This window comes from Pongo abelii, chromosome 2, assembly GCF_028885655.2.
Source record: "Pongo abelii isolate AG06213 chromosome 2, NHGRI_mPonAbe1-v2.0_pri, whole genome shotgun sequence".
Lineage (NCBI taxonomy): Eukaryota > Metazoa > Chordata > Mammalia > Primates > Hominidae > Pongo > Pongo abelii.
The window spans coordinates 106,310,858-106,327,736 of record NC_085928.1 but is presented as its reverse complement, the minus strand read 5'-3'; the positions used below and the strand labels follow the sequence as shown (position 1 = coordinate 106,327,736).

Sequence of the window (16,879 nt, the reverse complement as noted above, 5' to 3'; positions counted from 1 at the left end):
GTGGGAGCATTGTGCTTTTTTATTTTATTTTATTTTTTTGAGATGGAGTTTCACTCTTGTTACCCAGGCTGGAGTGCAATGGCACGATCTCGGATAACCGCAACCTCTGCCTCTTGGGTTCAAAGGATTCTCCTGCCTCAACCTCCCGAGTAGCTGGGATTATAGGCATGCGCCAACATGCCTGGCTAATTTTGTATTTTTTTTTCTTGAGACGGAGTTTCGCTCTTGTTGCTCAGGCTGGAGTGCAATGGTGAGATCTTGGCTCACTGCAACCTCCGCCTCCCGGGTTCAAGCAATTCTCCTGCCTCAGCCTCCCAAGTAGCTGGTATTACAGGCGTGAGCCACCGCGCCTGGCCTAATTTTGTATTTTTAATAGAAACGAGGTTTCTCCATGTTGGTCAGGCTGGTCTCAAACTCCCAACCTCAGATGATCCACCTGCCTTGGGCTCCCAAAGTGCTGGGATTACAGGCATGAGCCACTGTGCCTGGCCTATTTTTTATTTTTGAGATGGAGTCTTGCTCTGTTGCCCAGGCTAGAGTGCAGTGGCACAATCTCGGCTCATTGCAACCTCCACCTCTCGGGTTCAAGTGATTCTCCTGCCTCAGCCTCTGGAGTAGCTGGGACTACAGGCACACACCACCACGCCCAGGTGATGTTTTGTATTTTAGTAGAGGCGGGCTTTCACTGTGTTGCCTTGGCTGGTCTTGAACTCCAGAGCTCAAGCAATCCGCCTACCTCGGCCTCCCAAAGTGCTAGGATTACATGCGTGAGCCACCGTGCCCGGCCTATTATTATTATTACTATTATTATTATTTTGAGACGTAGTTTTGCTCTTGTTGCCCAGGCTGGAGTGCAGTGGTGTGATCTCAGCTCACTGCAACCTCCACCTCCAGGTTTAAGCAATTCTCCTGCCTCAGCCTCCCAAGTAGCTGGGACCACAGGTGCACACCACTACGGCTGGCTAATTTTTTGCATTTTTAGTAGAGGCAGGGATTCACCATATTGGCCAGGCTGGTCTCGGACTCCTGACCTCAAGTGATGCGCCCACCTTGGCCTCCCAAAGTGCTGGTATTACAGGCGTGAGCCACTGCACCCAGCCTTTAAATGCTTTTTTTTTTTTTTTTTTTTGAGAAGGAGTTTTTCTCTTGTTGCCCAAGCTGGAGTGCAATGGCGCAATCTTGGCTCACTACAACCTCCGCCTCTGGGCTTCAAGCGACTCTCCTGCCTCAGCCTCCTGAGTAGCTGGGATTACAGGCATGTGCCACCATGCCCATCTAATTTTGTATTTTTAGTAGAGACAGGGTTTCCCCATGTTGGTCAGGCTGGTCTCAAACTACTGACCTCAGGTGATCCACCCGCCTCGGCCTCCCAAAGTGCTGGTATTACAGGCTTGAGCCACCGTGCCCGGCCTCTTTAAATGCTATTTTTAAGAGTAAATCCTGGCCAGGCGTGGTGGCTCATGCCTGTAATCCCAGCACTTTGGGAGGCCAAGGCCGGTGGATCATAAGGTCAGGAGTTCAAGACCAGCCTGGCCAAGATGGTGAAACTCTGTCTCTACTAAAAATACAAAAATTAGCCGGGTGTGGTGGTGGCCCCTGTAATCCCAGCTACTTGGGAGGCTGAGGCAGAGAATTGCTTGAATCTGGGAGGCGGAGATTGCAGTGAGCCGAGATCCTGCCACTATACTCCAGCCTGGGTGACAGAGCGAGACTGTCTCAAATCAAAAAAAAGAGTAAATCCTAATTTACCAACCCACCCCTTCCCACTCCGTAGTGAGTGCAGCCCGCTCTGTTGGCGGTATGAGACAAGAGATAATTCCAAAAGACTTAACGGGAGCCCCCAGCCTCCCACCAGCAGCTCACCAGTTGAGATCAAACTCAGACCTCTCCCAGGCCCTGCCATCCCATAGCCTCACCTCACCCATTGTCATTTCCCTCCCCTACATTACCCCAAATGTTATGCCTTGATTTAGAGCAGGCGATTAGAGGGTTTTGCCCTCAGTTAAATTAAACTTCTCAAAGCAGCCAGTAGGGAAGAGAATGAAAACAGGATTGACCCAGATCTCTTCAAAATCCTGGGGCTTTTCATCAATCCTGAGCATCAGTAGGCCTGGGATGTTCTCATGGAGGAGGCACTGTCTGGTCCAAAACTAGTGTCTTCTCTGTGTGTACAGCTAGTCCGCAGCAAACTCAGGACCCAACACTGGCCTTCTACCACAAACCACCCAATTCTTTGCTGCTTTTTTGCTCCCCTGGCTTGGCAGACTTCGTGTCTAAAACGCCTAGACTCTGCTTCTCATATCTCGGGCACATCCTAGCTGCTGTCTGGGAAAGTATTGTTCTTGTTCCCCTTCTGAGCCCTTTCATCTGCCACATGGCAAGGCAGTCAAAGCTGTATTCTCTCTAAATACACAGTCACTTGCAAGGGCCTGAAAGAGTCCATAGAGCAAAGGCTGCCTATCCATAACCCTTTGCTCCAAGCCAGGAGCCAGTTTCTCTCTCCAGTTTCAATGATCCTCTCCCATGTCCAGGCAGTTTCTGGGCTTAAATAATAGCCCATGCCATTTGGTGGAGGAGGTTCTGGCTTCAGAATCCAAATGTCTGGGTTGTGTTCCTGGGGCAGCAGGGACCTCAGGCTCTTTTTTTTTTTTTTTTTTTTGAGATGGAGTCTTGCTCTGTACCCCAGGCTGGAGTGCAGTGGTGTGATCTCGGCTCACTGCAACCTCTGTCTCCTGGATTCAAGCAATTCTCCTGCCTCAGCCTCCTGAGTAGCTGGGATTACAGGCATGCACCACCACATTCTGCTAATTTTTGTATTTTTAGTAGAGACAAGGTTTCACTATGTTGACCAGGCTGGTCTCAAACTCCTGACCTCAGGTGATCTGCCTGCCTTGGCCTCCCAAAGTGCTGGGATTACAGGCATGAGCCACCACGCCTGGCCCACGTTTTATTTTTCATAAAACATTTCCTGAGTGTCTACTATTCATTCTTTCATCCATTGGTTTGTTCATTCATCCATTCAACAGAAATTTCAAGTGCCAACAGTGTGCCACAAACTGTGAAATGCACTAGAAAACAAAAAAAGGAAAAATTTGTGGCCAGGAACAGTGGCTCATGCCCGTAATACCAACATTTTGGGAGGCTGCAGCAGGTGGATCACATGAGGCCAGGAGTTAGAGACTAGCCTGGCCAAAATGGTGAAACACCGTCTCTACTAAAAATTAAAATATTATCCAGGCATGGTGGCGGGCACCTGTAATCCTAGCTACTTGGGAGGCTGAGGCAGGAGAATTGCTTGAACCTGGGAGGTAGAGGCTGCAGTAAGCCAAGATTTTGCCATCACACTCCAGCCTGGGAGACAAGAGTAAAACTTCCTCTCAAAAAAAAAATATAAGTACCTATATATAGATATCTATATTTATATATATTTATATATCTATCATATATTTATATATCTATCTCATATATATATATATTATGTATATATGAGACAGAGTCTTGCTCCGTTGCCAGGCTGGAGTGCTTGTGGCATGATCTTGGCTCACTACAACCTCCACCTCCCAGGTTCAGGCAATTCTCCTGCCTCAGCCTCCCGAGTAGCTGGGACTACAGACACCTGCCACCACGCCTGGCTAATTTTTGTATTTTTAGTAGAGACAGGGTTTCACCATGTTGACCAGGATCGTCTCAATCTCCTGACTGCGTGATCCCCCTGCCTTGGCCTCCCAAAGTGCTTGGATTACAGGCATGAGGCACCGTGCCTAGCCCCAGATATATATTTTTTTTAGTTAGCTGAGCATGGTAGTGTGTACCTGTAGTCCTCAGCATAGGAAAGGCTACAGGTTTTATATATATAACAGAAAACAGAGACTTTGGGATGTCGTGATTCACCCAAGGTACCAACTAAAAAGTTGCACAACCAGACTCAAATTCAAGTCTCCTGATGTTAAATTCAGTTCATTTTATGGGACACCTCATTGCCAGACGGACGGGGTAATTAATAAATGAGTAAGACAGGGCCCCTCCCTGCAAGTCTCCACAACTGATGTTTCCCGAACACTGGACACCTCCCCTCATTGTAGCCTTTTTCTTGATGCCCTATAAGAAGTACTTGTTTTTATGACTGCCATCTTTCCTTCTGGGATTCTGGAAGGCAGAGGCAGTTCTGACTCAGCTCCATGTTCTAGGAGCCTGCCCAGAACAAGGTATAGCAACTGAATGACGCCAATGTCCGTCTGGGTTCTTAGCTCCAACAATGGCGCAGGGCTCAGGGCACAGATGCTACCCCAGCTATACAGAGGCTGGGAAAGTGGAGGTCTGGCTTCTGTTTGGGGGAGGCAGGACTCAGAGTGGGAGAGTCTCCAGCTAAAAAGAGTGTTCAAAGGCTCTGCAAGGCCAAAGAGAATACCAGGCTGTGTCCTGGCCTGAATCTGGGTGGGTGAGGAGATCTATATACATTTAGCTCTAACTGAAAGCTAGATTAAGGAGGCCGGGCGCGGTAGCTCATGCCTGTAATCCCAGCACTTTGGGAGGGCGGATCACGTGGTCAGGAGTTCAAGACCAGCCTGGCCAATATAGTGAAACCCCGTCTCTACTAAAAATACAAAAATTAGCCGGGCATGGTGGAGCACGCCTGTAGTCCCAGCTACTTGGGAAGTTGAGGCAGGAGAATCACTTGAACCCGGGAAGCAGCGGTTGTGGTGAGCCGAGATCGTGCCACTGCACTCCAGCCTAGGGAACAGAGGGAGACTCTGTCTCAAAAAAAAAAGAGAGAAAAACAAACAAACAAAAAGCTAGATTAAGGAATCCTCCCAGCAGGGTCTCAACATCCCTGTGGAGGCTTAGAGCCAGGTTCAAGACTTCCGATGGCCAGACCAGGCGCGGTGGCTCACGCCTGTAATCCCAGCACTTTGGGAGGCCGAGGTGGGTGGATCACGAGGTCAGGAGATTGAGACCATCCTGGCGAACAAGATCAAACCCTGTCTCTACTAGAAATACAAAAAATTAGCCGGGTGTGGTGGCGGGCGCCTGTAGTCCCAGCTACTCAGGAGGCTGAGGCAGGAGAGGCGTGAACCCAGGAGGCGGAGCTTGCAGTGAGCCGAGATCACGCCACTGCACTCCAGCCTGGGCGACAGAGGGAGACTTCGTCAGAGGGAGACTTAGGATGGCCAAAGCTGCTCCAAGAGATTATTGGCCAAGAAGGCCTTTGAGCTGGACCTGGCCAGATAGCCTTGCCCTGCACAGGCATGGAGACACGCAGCCTCTGGGCCATGCCACGCCTAGGTGTGTGGGCAGGGTTCGCTGGGAACCACAATACTTAGGAGCAAAATGTGGCTCCTTCCTGGCCGCCAACTTGAGGAGGGGTCATCAAACATGACGTTGAGCCTTCCAACAAACAGGGCCCAGCTGAACTGTGTGACACTCTGATACCCTGACAAATGCTCAACTCCTCTGCCAACCTCAGTTTTTCTAAGGTCAACTCTACAGAGAACAGAAAGAGCCAGAGATGTCGGGAAAAAAAATGAGAGAAATTATGGGTTAAAATATAATCTAAAATAATCATGGCCAGGCGCGGTGGCTCACTCCTGTAATCCAGCACTTCGGGAGGCCAAAGAGGGCAGATCACGAGGCCAGAAGTTCGAGACCAGCCTGGCCAATATAGTGAAACCCTGTCTCTACTAAAAACACAAAAAAATAGCTGGGTGTGGTGGCGGGTGTCCGTAATCCCAGCTACTCAGGAGGCTGAGGCAGGAGAATCTCTTGAACCCAGGAGGTGGAGGTAGGAGTGAGCCGAGATCACACCATTGCACTCCAGCCCAGTCAATAGTGCAAGACTCCATCTCAAAAATAATAATAATAAAAAAAATACAGGCCGGGCTTGGTGGTTCACACCTGTAATCTCAACTCACTGGGAGGCAGAGGTAGGATTGCTTGAGGCCAGAAGTTCAAGATCAGCCTGGGCAGCATAGCAAGACTACATCTCTGGCCAGGCGTGGTGGCTCACGCCTGTAATCCCAGCAGTTTGGGAGGCTGAGGCAGGCGGATCACGAGGTCAGGAGTTCAAGACCAGCCTGACCTACATGGTGAAACCCCATCTCTACTAAAAATACAAAAATTAGCTGGGCACAGTGGTGCGTGCCTGTAATCCCAGCTACTTGGGAGGCTGAGGCAGGAGGATCACTTGAACCAAGGAGGCGGAGGTCATCCGTGGTTGAGAGCCACTGTCTCTTTGTTTTTTTTTTTTTTTTTGAGATGGAGTCTCGCTCTGTCGCCCAGGCTGGAGCACAGTGGTGCGATCTTGGCTCACTGCAAGCTCCACCTCCCGGGTTCATGCCATTCTCCTGCCTCAGCCTCTGAGTAGCTGGGACTACAGGCGCCCACCACCACGCCCAGCTAATTTTTTGTATTTTTAGTAAAGCCGGGGTTTCACCACGTTAGCCAGGATGGTCTCGATCTCCTGACCTCGTGATCCGCCGCCTCAGCCTCCCAAAGTGCTGGGATTACAGGCATTAGCCACCACACCCGGCCCATTTCTTTTTCTTTTAATTAAAATTTAAAAATTAAAAAATAATAATCATATGGACAAAGCCCGAGAGAGCAGAGGAAGGAATAATTAACACTGCCCAGGGGAGTCTGAAGAAGCTTTGGAGGAGGATTGAACTGAGAGAAAAAGATTGGCAGGAGTTTGTTGTGCAAAGAAGGGGAGGGACAGGTGTTTCACCGGAGGGAGCAGCATGTTCAGGGACACACAGCTGTGAACAGGCAAATTGTTGAGGAACGCTGAGAAGTTTGGCTGGACCTGAGGACGAACAGGCAGGCAGGAAGTGAGGCAGGAAAGGCCAGTGAGCAAAACGGAACATGAGACCTTGCTGTGACCTTCAGACAATCTAAACTGCTTGAGAGGTTGAGAAGCTTTGCATTTGGAAGGGAAATTAGCATTTGTGCTGAGAAATAAAGCCGTGCATGGAGCGACAACTCTGTGTCCAGAGCTTTACAAGCATTTGCTCTACATCACAATAAAGTGTGTATTTCACAGACAGGGACACAGAGCTATGGTCTTTCTGCAGTGCAAGCTCTCTGCGAGCAGGGAACACGACCCCAGCATAGCCCTACCAGCTCCTTTGAGGGTGAGGACACCCTCACTTGGGAAGAAGCAAGTTGGAGCTTTATTTTATTTATTTATTAATTATTATTATTATTATTACTATTGAGACAGGGTCTCACTCTGTCACCCAGGCTGTAGTTCAGTGGCGTGATCTTGGCTCACTGCAGCCTCCACCTCCCAGGCTCTGGTGATCCTCCCACCTCAGCCTCCCTGGTAGCTGGGACTACAGGCATGAGCCACAATCCCTGGTTAATTTTTTGTATTTTTTGTAGAGATGGGTTTGCACTATGTTGCCCAGACTGGTCTCAAACTCCAGAGCTCAAGTGATCTCCTGGCCAGCACTGTGGGAGGCTGAGGTAGGAGGATTGCCTGAGTTTGGGGAAGTTGAGGCTGCAGTGAGATCATGCCACTGCACACCAGCCTGGGCAACAGTGTGACACCCCATATGAAAAAAACAAAAAAACTGTTGGATGAAGTTTTCTGTAAATATTACTAGTTGTTTTAGTTGTCTCTTGGCTTTGGCCAACACCTTTGGGAAGTATCTCCCAGACTGTCTGTGGTTCACCAAAGTCATGTGGAAAAGGAAGGGGCTCCATTCACTCACTTCCATAGTGATGCCCAGGGTGAGAGTGCTCCATAGAGCACTCCCCCGACAGGCAGGCTGCTGAGGGAAGACTTCCTGGAGGGCAAGAGGCCTAGATGACCCAACTAGGAAGAGAGGGAGAAGTGGAGGGGTAGAGCGGGAGGTGAGCTCAGGAATGAGGGCAGGGTCTGGTGGAGGCCGCTTGGAGAGGCCACTCAGAGGGAAGAATACCTGCTCCTGGCTCTGCTTGTCACCTCTTGGTTCCTTGTTTCCTCATCTGCCTCAGTAGGCTTCTCTGATCTGGTGTTGGGCAGTGGGAGAGGGTGGAGGAACCACCTTCGCCTCAGCCAGAGTATGGGCCAGGTCCTCTGTGGGGGCAGCAGCTTCATGGCTTAGCCTTAGCTGATTATGGTGGCCTCGCCGTGCCTGTCTGTCCATCTGGAAAATGGGCTCAATAATGGTATCTGCCTCATAGGGTTTCACGAGGACTCGAGGGAGATGACTTTTGCTGCTGTCTTGATTTCGTCTGTTGTTTTTGTAGTTACACGGAGGATAACAGATGAATCAGACACTGAACCTGCCCAATCCTATGTGCTGGACTCATCATAATCATGCCTGGGACTTTTGAGAACTTACTGGAACTGTGCTACGTACCCTGTATGTATTAAGTCATTTAATTTCCTTCCTTCTTTCCTTCCTTCTTTCCTTCCTTCCTTCCTTCCTTCCTTCCTCCCTCCCTCCCTCCTTTCCTCCCTTCCTTCCTTCCTTCCTTCCTCCCTTCCTTCCTTCCTCCCTCCCTCCCTCCTTTCCTCCCTTCCTTCCTTCCTTCCTCCCTCCCTCCCTCCTTTCCTCCCTTCCTTCCTTCCTTCCTTCCTTCCTTCCTTCCTCCCTCCCTCCCTCCCTCCTTTCCTCCCTTCCTTCCTTCCTTCCTTCCTTCCTTCCTTCCTCCCTCCCTCCCTCCCTCCTTTCCTCCCTTCCTTCCTTCCTTCCTTCCTTTCTTTCAGAGGGAGTCTCGCTCTGTCGCCCAGGCTGGAGTGCAGTGGCACGATCTCAGCTCACTGCAACCTCCACCTCCCGGGTTCAAGCGATTCTTCTGCCTCAGCCTCCCAAGTAGCTGGGATTACAGGTATATGCCACCATGCCCAGCTTATTTTTGTATTTTTAGTAGAGATGGGGTTTCACCATATTGGACAGGCTGGTCTAAGTCATTTAATTTTCAAACCACCCTGCTATTTATCCACACTTTACAGATAATGAATCTGAAGTTTTCATCCACCCGTCCCCTCCTCCGCTCAGGCGCTCACCAAATCTTATGCTCATGAGGTTCTCAGTAGCCTGTGCTTTGGGGCAGCCCAAACTTCTTAGCACACCCGGCCCTCCTGACCCAGCCAGATGTCTGGGCAGGCCTCGGAGCTCCCAGACCAGTCACCGCACCCTGTTTCAGCCACACCTGGCCACCTTCCCTCCCCCGCTGGGTAGCTTGGCAGCTGCCAAGGCTCCTCATTCTTCCTTCTGCACACCCAGCTGTTTGGGCCCTGGTAAATGCCACGCAGGTGAGGTGCCTCAGCTTCCATCGGCCCTGCTACCCTTGCCCTCGAGGTGCAGCATAGGCGTGGGGTGGGAGCAGGGGAGAGACAGGGTGTCTCCCAAGCTCAGGAGAGCTGAGACTAGACTGCAGCTGAATCACAGCATTAACCCATCTAGAACCAGGGCTCAGGAGAACAAAAATGCCTGTGCATGGCCAGCTGGATCGAGGGAGAGACATGATGCCCAAGAACCTGAGTACCCAGGAGGTGCCCTCTGCCCAGATGCGGGGACAATTTCTCTCACTCATCAAACTTAGATCAAGTGGCCCCAATCTCTTCCTTCATTCTCAACTATTGGTTCAGGACCCATCATGAGGTCAGGAAGGAGAGGGAAAGCAGGGTCTTCCTGCCGTAAATTAGTACATTAAGTCTTTCTTTCTTTCTTTCTTTCTTTTTTTTTTTTGACAGAGTCTCACTCCATCGCCCAGGCTGGAGTGCAGTGGCACCATCTCAACTCACTGCAACCTCCACCTCCAGGGTTCAAGTGATTCTCCTGCCTCAGCCTCCCGAGTAGCTGGGATTTCAGGCGCCCAGCACCACGCCTAGCTAATTTTTTTATTTTTTAGTAGAGACAGGGTTTCGCCATGTTGGCCAGACTGGTCTCGAGCTCCTGGCCTCAAGTGATCCACCTGCCTCAGCCTCCCAAAGTGCTGAGATTACAGGTGTGAGCCACTGCGCCCAGCCAGAAATTAAGTCTCATAGAAATTCAATGTCGGGCTGGTGTGGTGGCTTGTGCCTGTAATCCCAGCATTTTGGGAGGACGAGGAGGGTGGATCACCTTTAGTCTCTACTAAAAATACAAAAATTAGCTAGGCGTGGTGGCCCATGGCTGTAATTCCAGTTACTCGGGAGGCTGAGGCAAGAAGAATCTCTTGAATCTGGGAGGCAGAGGTTACAGTGAACCGAGACCACGCCACCGCACTCCAGCCTGGGTGACAAGAGCGAAACTCCATCTCAAAAAAAAAAAAAAAAAGAAAGAAAGAAAGAAGAAGAAATTTAATGTTGGTGTCACCAAGAGATTGCTTCTGGGCTCAGTAAATTGAAGCCCACATTTGGAACTGAAGGCCAGAGGTGAGCAACCTGTCCCAGTGCTCAGCAAGGCGGCCGATGCCAAGCCAGCACCCTTCCCACCGTTCTGTGCTGCTTTGTGTTAGAGGAAGGAAATGTCCTGTGTGAATGTACTTTTAACAGAAAGAGAAGACAAAAATAGCCAAAGAATGCTATAAAGGACCCTGAAAATAATCTCCCATTTGTTCAGGGACCACTGAGTTCCTTGGTGGGGTGGACCCAGTGTCCTGCAGAAAGGAGACAATGGCTCAGGCCTTCAAGGATTTTCTTCCCTCCAGACTCACTCCTGTGGGGCTCTTTCCATCGGGGCTCAGGCCTGGGAGTGTTTTCTCACCCCATTATTCCTGGAAACTCCACCTATCACACAATTTCCCTGTCTCACTCACCATTCTGCAGCCAGAGGCAGGGCTTGACAGTGAGGTAGGTGGGGCCAGAGCAGAGGCTTCATGTTTGGTGGCAGTAGGAGTTACCAGGCTAAGGCCTGGAAAGTCCAACACAGAGCTCTGTCCCTGTCACTAACTCTGAAGCTCGCGCTCGGTGGCTCCCTGAAATTGCCCTTTCCAACTTCCCACCAGTCAGCCTACTCTCCACCTCCCTGAGAAGCAAGCTCAGCAGCCTGTCTCTTGAGAAGGTGACTTGAAAGTGGGAGAAAGTCAAGAAAGAGTCTAGGCCACCAGACGTGGTGGCTCACACCTGTGATCCCAGCACTTTGGGAGGCCGAGGTGGTCAAATCACCTGAGTTCAGGAGTTCGAGACCAGCCTGACCAACATGGAGAAACCCCATCTCTACTAAAAATACAAAATTAGCCAGGTGTGGTGGCGCATACCTGTAATCTCAGCTACACAGGAGGCTGAGGCAGGAAAATCGCTTGAACCTGGGAGGTGGAGGTTGCAGTGAGCCAAGATTGCACCACTGCACTCCAGCCTGGGTGACAGAGTGAGTCTCAAAAAAAAAAAAAAAGAAGGAAAAGAAAAAGAGTCTAGCCTTAGAACCTGAAGCCCAAACATCTACTTCCGTCTCTGCTGTTTGTTAACTGAGTACCGGAAGCAACTCACCCACCTCCACGAGCATGAGTGTTTGCATCCATAAAACGAGGGTGAATTCCATCCTGTGAGAATCAAATGAAAATGGCCACATAGAAGAGAAAACAGCATCCCCAAAATTAGTCCTCAGAAACTTAAGTCCAATGAGATACTCCATGGAGAAAAGGCTCCATGGGCAAATAGGTTTGGAAAATGCTCTGTCGTCTCTTGAAATTCATGATGCATGCTGGCAGGCCAAGGGCTCTGAGAAACCCTGCAATAAAGAAACTAGGTGAAAATTGTTTAACAACAGGTGCGCACCACCATACCCAGCTAATTTTTTGTATTTTTAGTACAGACAGGGTTTCTCCATGTTGCCCAGACTGGTCTTGAACTCTTGGCCTCAAGTGATTCTCCTGCCTTGGCCTCCCAAAGAGCCAGAATTACAGGCGTAAGCCACCGTGCCTGGCCATATCACCATATCATGCCATTTATATAAGCGATTTGAGCGTCTGTGGATTTTGATATCAACGGGGGTCCTGGAACCAACTCCCCACAGATACCAAGGGACAACTGTATTATTCAAATATATCTAAGTTATTCTAACATATGTTTTTTTTTTTTTTTTCCTTTTTTTTTGAGACGGAGTCTCGCTCTGTAGCCCAGGCTGGAGTGCAGTGGAGCGATCTCAGGTTACTGCAAGCTCCGCCTCCCGGGTTCACGCCATTCTCCTGCCTCAGCCTCTGAGTAGCTGGGACTACAGGCGCCCGCCACCATGCCTGGCTAATTTTTTGTACTTTTAGGAGAGATGGGGTTTCACTGTGTTAGCCAGGATGATCTCGATCTCCTGACCTCGTGATCCACCTGCCTCGGCCTCCCAAAGTGCTGGGATTACAGGCGTGGGCCACCGTGCCCGGCCTCTAATGTATGTTTTATGCTGCTATAACAGAATACATGAGACTGTAATTTATTTACATTTATTTAAAATAGAGACAGGGGTCTCACTATGTTGCTCAGGCTGCTCTTGAAATCCTGGGCTCAAGCAATCGTCCTGCCTCAGCCTCCCAAAGCACTGGGATTGCAGGTGTGAGCTACCACGCCCAGCTGAGACTATTATTTATTTATTTATTTATTTATTTAAATTTTCAATTTTTTTGTGGGTACATAATAGGTGTATATATTTACAAGGTACATGAAATGTTTTGATACAGGCATGCAATGTGAAATAAGTGCATCATGGGGAATACAGTGCCCATCCCCTCAAGCATGAGACTGTAATTTTTTTTTTTTTTTTTGAGATGGAGTCTCACTCTGTCGCCCAGGCTGGAGTGCAATGGTGTGATCTTGGCTCACTCCACCCCCCGGGTTCAAGTGATTCTCCTGCCTTAGCTTCCCAAGTAGCTGGGATTACAGGCACCCGCCACCACACCTGGCTAATTTTTGTATTTTTACTAGAGATGGGGTTTTGCCATTTTTTTTTTTTTTAGATGGGGTTTCGCTTTTTGTTGCCCAGGCTAGAGTGCAATGGCACAATCTCGGCTCACTGCAACCTCCACCTCCCAGGTTCAAGGGATTCTCCTGTCTCAGCCTCCCCAGTAGCTGGGATTACAGGTGCCCGCCACCATGTCCGGCTAATTGTTGTATTTTTAGTAGAGATGGGGTTTCACCATGCTGGCCAGGCTGGTCTTGAACTCCTGACCTCAGGTGATCCGCCAGCCTAGGCCTCCCAAAGTGCTGGGATTACAGGCGTGAGCCACCACGCCCGGCCTTTTTTTTTTTTTTTCAGTAGAGTTGGGGGTTTCGCCATGTTGGCCAGGCTGGTCTCGAACTCCTGACCTCAGGTGATCCACTCAACTCGACCTCCCAAAGTGCTGGGATTACAGGTGTGAGCCACTGTGCCCAGCCAAGACTATAATTTATAAAGAAAATAAATTTATTGGCCAGGCACGGTGGCTCATGCCTGTTCCCAGCACTTTGGGAGGCTGAGGCGGGCGGATCATGAGGTCAGGAGATCGGGGCCATCCTGGCTAACACGGTGAAACCCCATCTCTACTAAAAATACAACAAATTAGCCGGGTGTGGTGGCAGCCTCAGCTACTCAGGAGGCTGAGGCAGGAGAATGGCGTGAACCCGGGAGGCGGAGGTTGTGGTGAGCTGAGATCCTGCCACTGCACTCCAGCCTGGGTGACAGAGCGAGACTATGTCTCAAAAAAAAAAAAAGAAAGAAAAGAAATTTATTTCCTACACCTCCTGAGGCTGGGAAGTTTAAGAGCATGGCGCCAGCACCTTGGAGAGGGTCATCCTGTGGGAGAATGGCAGAAGATGGAAGCCAGTGCAGAAGACAGAAGAAATCAGCTGAACTCGCTTTGAGAACAAACCCAGTCTCGAGATAACTAACCCACTCCCATGATAAGAGCATTAATCCATTCATGAAGGCAGAGTCATCATGACCTAATCATCTCCTAAAGGCTTCATGTCAATTAAATCTCATGAGTTTCAGAGGGGACAAGAATTCAAACCATAGCAATACCTAAATATAGATAAAGGCCAGGACACCCTAGGGTGTGCCTGTAGTCCCAGCTATTAGGGAGGCTAAGGCAGAGGGGTGTCTTAAGTCTGGGAATTTGAGACCAGCCTGGGCAACATAGTGAGACTCCATCTCTAAAAAAAAATAATAGGCCGGGCACTGTGGCTCACGCTTGTAATCCCAGCACTTTTTGGGAGGCTGAGGTGGGTGGATCACAAGGTCAGGAGATCGAGACCATGGTGAAACCCTGTCTCTACTAAAAATACAAAAAATTAGCCAGGCGTGGTGGCAGGTGCCTGTAGTCCCAGCTACTTGGAGAGGCTGAGGCAGGAGAATGGCGTGAACCCAGGAGGCAGAGCTTGCAGTGAGCCGAGATCACACCACTGCACTCCAGCCTGGGCAACAGAGTGAGACTCCATCTCAAAAAATAATAATAATAATAATAAACATAAATAAATATAGATGCACACATCCATATCCATATACATTATGTATATTTATACATGCATAGAAAAGGTCTAGAAGGTACGCCCCTAACTTAATAGGGGCTATCTTTTCAGAGGGACATGGGATTAGGAAGGGTGAGAGTACAGTGAGGCTTGCAGTATTTCCATGTTGCCTTAGTCTTCCACTGTTGCTGTTGAGCAGCAGCTATGTGTTGTCTCTGTGTCGGTCCTCTGGCCTTCTGTTCAGCATGCGCTTTGGTATCCTGCATCTTTGGTATACTGTCCTCGTTACATACCCAAATGTGGATTTCTTCTTATTTACTCTGCTTGGGATTCATGGGATTTCTTGATTTTGGGGATTTAAGGTGTTCATCAGGTATTCTTTCTTTAAAAAGTTCCTTTCTTGGCAGGTGCTGTGGCTCACACCTGTAATCCCAGCACCTTGGGAGGCTGAGGCAGGCAGATCACGCAGTCAAGAGATCGAGACCATTCTAGTCAACATGGTGAAACCCCATCTTTACTAAAAATGCAAAAATTAGCTGGGCATGGTGGCGCATGCCTATAATCCCAGCTACTCGGAAGGCTGAGGCAGGCGAATAGCTTGAACCTGGGAGGTGGAGGTTGAGCTGAGATCGTGCCACTGCACTCCAGCCTGGGTGATGGAGTGAGACTCCATCTAAAAAAGAAAAAAGAAAAAAAAAAAGCCTTTCTTGGCCGGGCATGGTAGCTCACGCCTGTAATCCCAGCACTTTGGGAGGCTGAGGAAGGCGGATCACCCGAAGTCAGGAGTTCAAGACCAGCCTGGCCAACAAGGTAAAACCCCGTCTCTACTAAAAATACAAAAATTAGCCGGGTTTGGTGGCACATGCCTTAATCCCGGCTACTTGGGAGGCTGAGGCAAGAGAAAGACTTGAACCCTGGAGGTGGAGGTTGTAGTGAGCCAAGATCGTGCCACTGCACTCCAGCCTGGGCAATAGAGTGAGACTCCATCTCAGAAAAACAAAAACAAAAACAAAAATTGCCTTTCTTCTATTCTTTCTTTTCTTTCCTTCTGGGACTCAAATTTGATATAGTTAGATTTTCTCAGTATGTTCTGTCTCTTTCCACCTATTTCATGGTTTCCTAAGGGTCATAAGTATGTATCTCATTCCATTCCAAATAATCTTCTAACACATTTCTCCAGCATATTAGCTCTCTCTCCAGTTGGATTTAATAATTCTTTTTTTTTTTTTTTGAGATGGAGTTTCACTCCTGTTGCCCAGGCTGGAGTGCAGTGGTGTGATCTCTGCTCACCGCAACCTCCGCCTCCCAGGTTCAAGCAATTCTCCTGCCTCAGCCTTCTGAGTAGCTGGGATTACAGGCATGCACCACCACGCCCGGCTAATTTTGTATTTTTAGTAGAGACGGGGATTCTCCATGTTGGTCAGGTGGGTCTCAAACTCCCAACCTCAGGTGATCCACTCATCTCGGCCTCCCAAAGTGCTGGGATTACAGGTGTGAGCCACCGTGCCTGGGCCAGTTGGATTTAATTCTAAACTGTAGTTTATCCCATCGAGTTTTACATTCCTTTTTTCCATACGGAATCTCTCTCTGTCACCCAAGCTGGAGTGCAGTGGCGCGATCTCAGCTCACTGCAACTTCTGCTTCCCAAGTTCAAGTGATTCTCCTGCCTCAGCCTCCCAAGTAGCTGGGATTACAGGCACCTGCCACCACGCCCGGATAGTTTTTGTATTTTTAGTAGAGAAAGGGTTTTGTTGTGTTGGCCAGGCTTTTTTTTGTTTTGTTTTGTTTTTTGAGACAAAGTGTCGCTCTTGTCGCCCAGGCTGGAGCACAATGGCGCAATCTCAGCTCACTGCAACCTGTCCCTCCCGAGTTCAAGCGATTCTCCTACCTCAGCCTCCCAAGTAGCCGGGATTACAGGCGCCTGCCATCACGCCTGGCCAAATTTTTGTATTTTTAATGGAGACAGGGTTTTGCCATGTTGGCGAGGCTGGTCTCGAACTCCTGACCTCAGGCGATCCGCCCACCTCGGCCTTCCAAAGTGCTAGGATTATAGATGCGAGCCACCGTGTCTGGCCTATTTTTATTTTTATTTTTGAGATGGAGTCTTGCTGTGTTGTCTAGGCTGGAGTGCAGTGGTGTGAACTTGGCTCACTGCAACCTCCACCTCCTGGGTCAAGTGATTCTCCTTCTCAGCCTCCCGAGTAGCTGGGATTATAGGCGCCTGCCAGCATGCCCAGCTAAATTTTTGTATTTTTAGTGGTGATGGGGTTTCGCTATGTTGGCCAGGCTGGTCTCGAACCCCTGACCTCAGGTCTCCCAAGTGCTGGGATTATAGGCGTGAGCCACTGCACCCGGCCTATTTATTTATTTTTATTTTTATTTTTGAGACTGGATCTCACTCTGTCACCCATGTTGTAGTACAGTGGCACAATCTCGGCTCTCTGCCACCTCCACCTCCCAGACTCAAGCAATCCTCTCACCTCAGCCTCCAGAGTAACTGGGACTACAGGCACACACCACCACACCTGGCTAATTTTT

The 16,879-nt window shown here is 49.4% G+C and overlaps 1 long non-coding RNA gene across 2 annotated transcripts in view; it reads left to right on the top strand.

The window, feature by feature from the left end:
* Positions 1-16,879, top strand: part of LOC129058264 (uncharacterized) — a 70,877-nt gene that overhangs the window by 49,428 nt on the left and 4,570 nt on the right. For both annotated transcript variants that reach the window (XR_008523321.1, XR_008523319.2), the window contains one exon: positions 8,230-8,345. This is a non-coding gene — a long non-coding RNA (uncharacterized LOC129058264). The remainder of the gene's footprint in view (positions 1-8,229; positions 8,346-16,879) is intronic.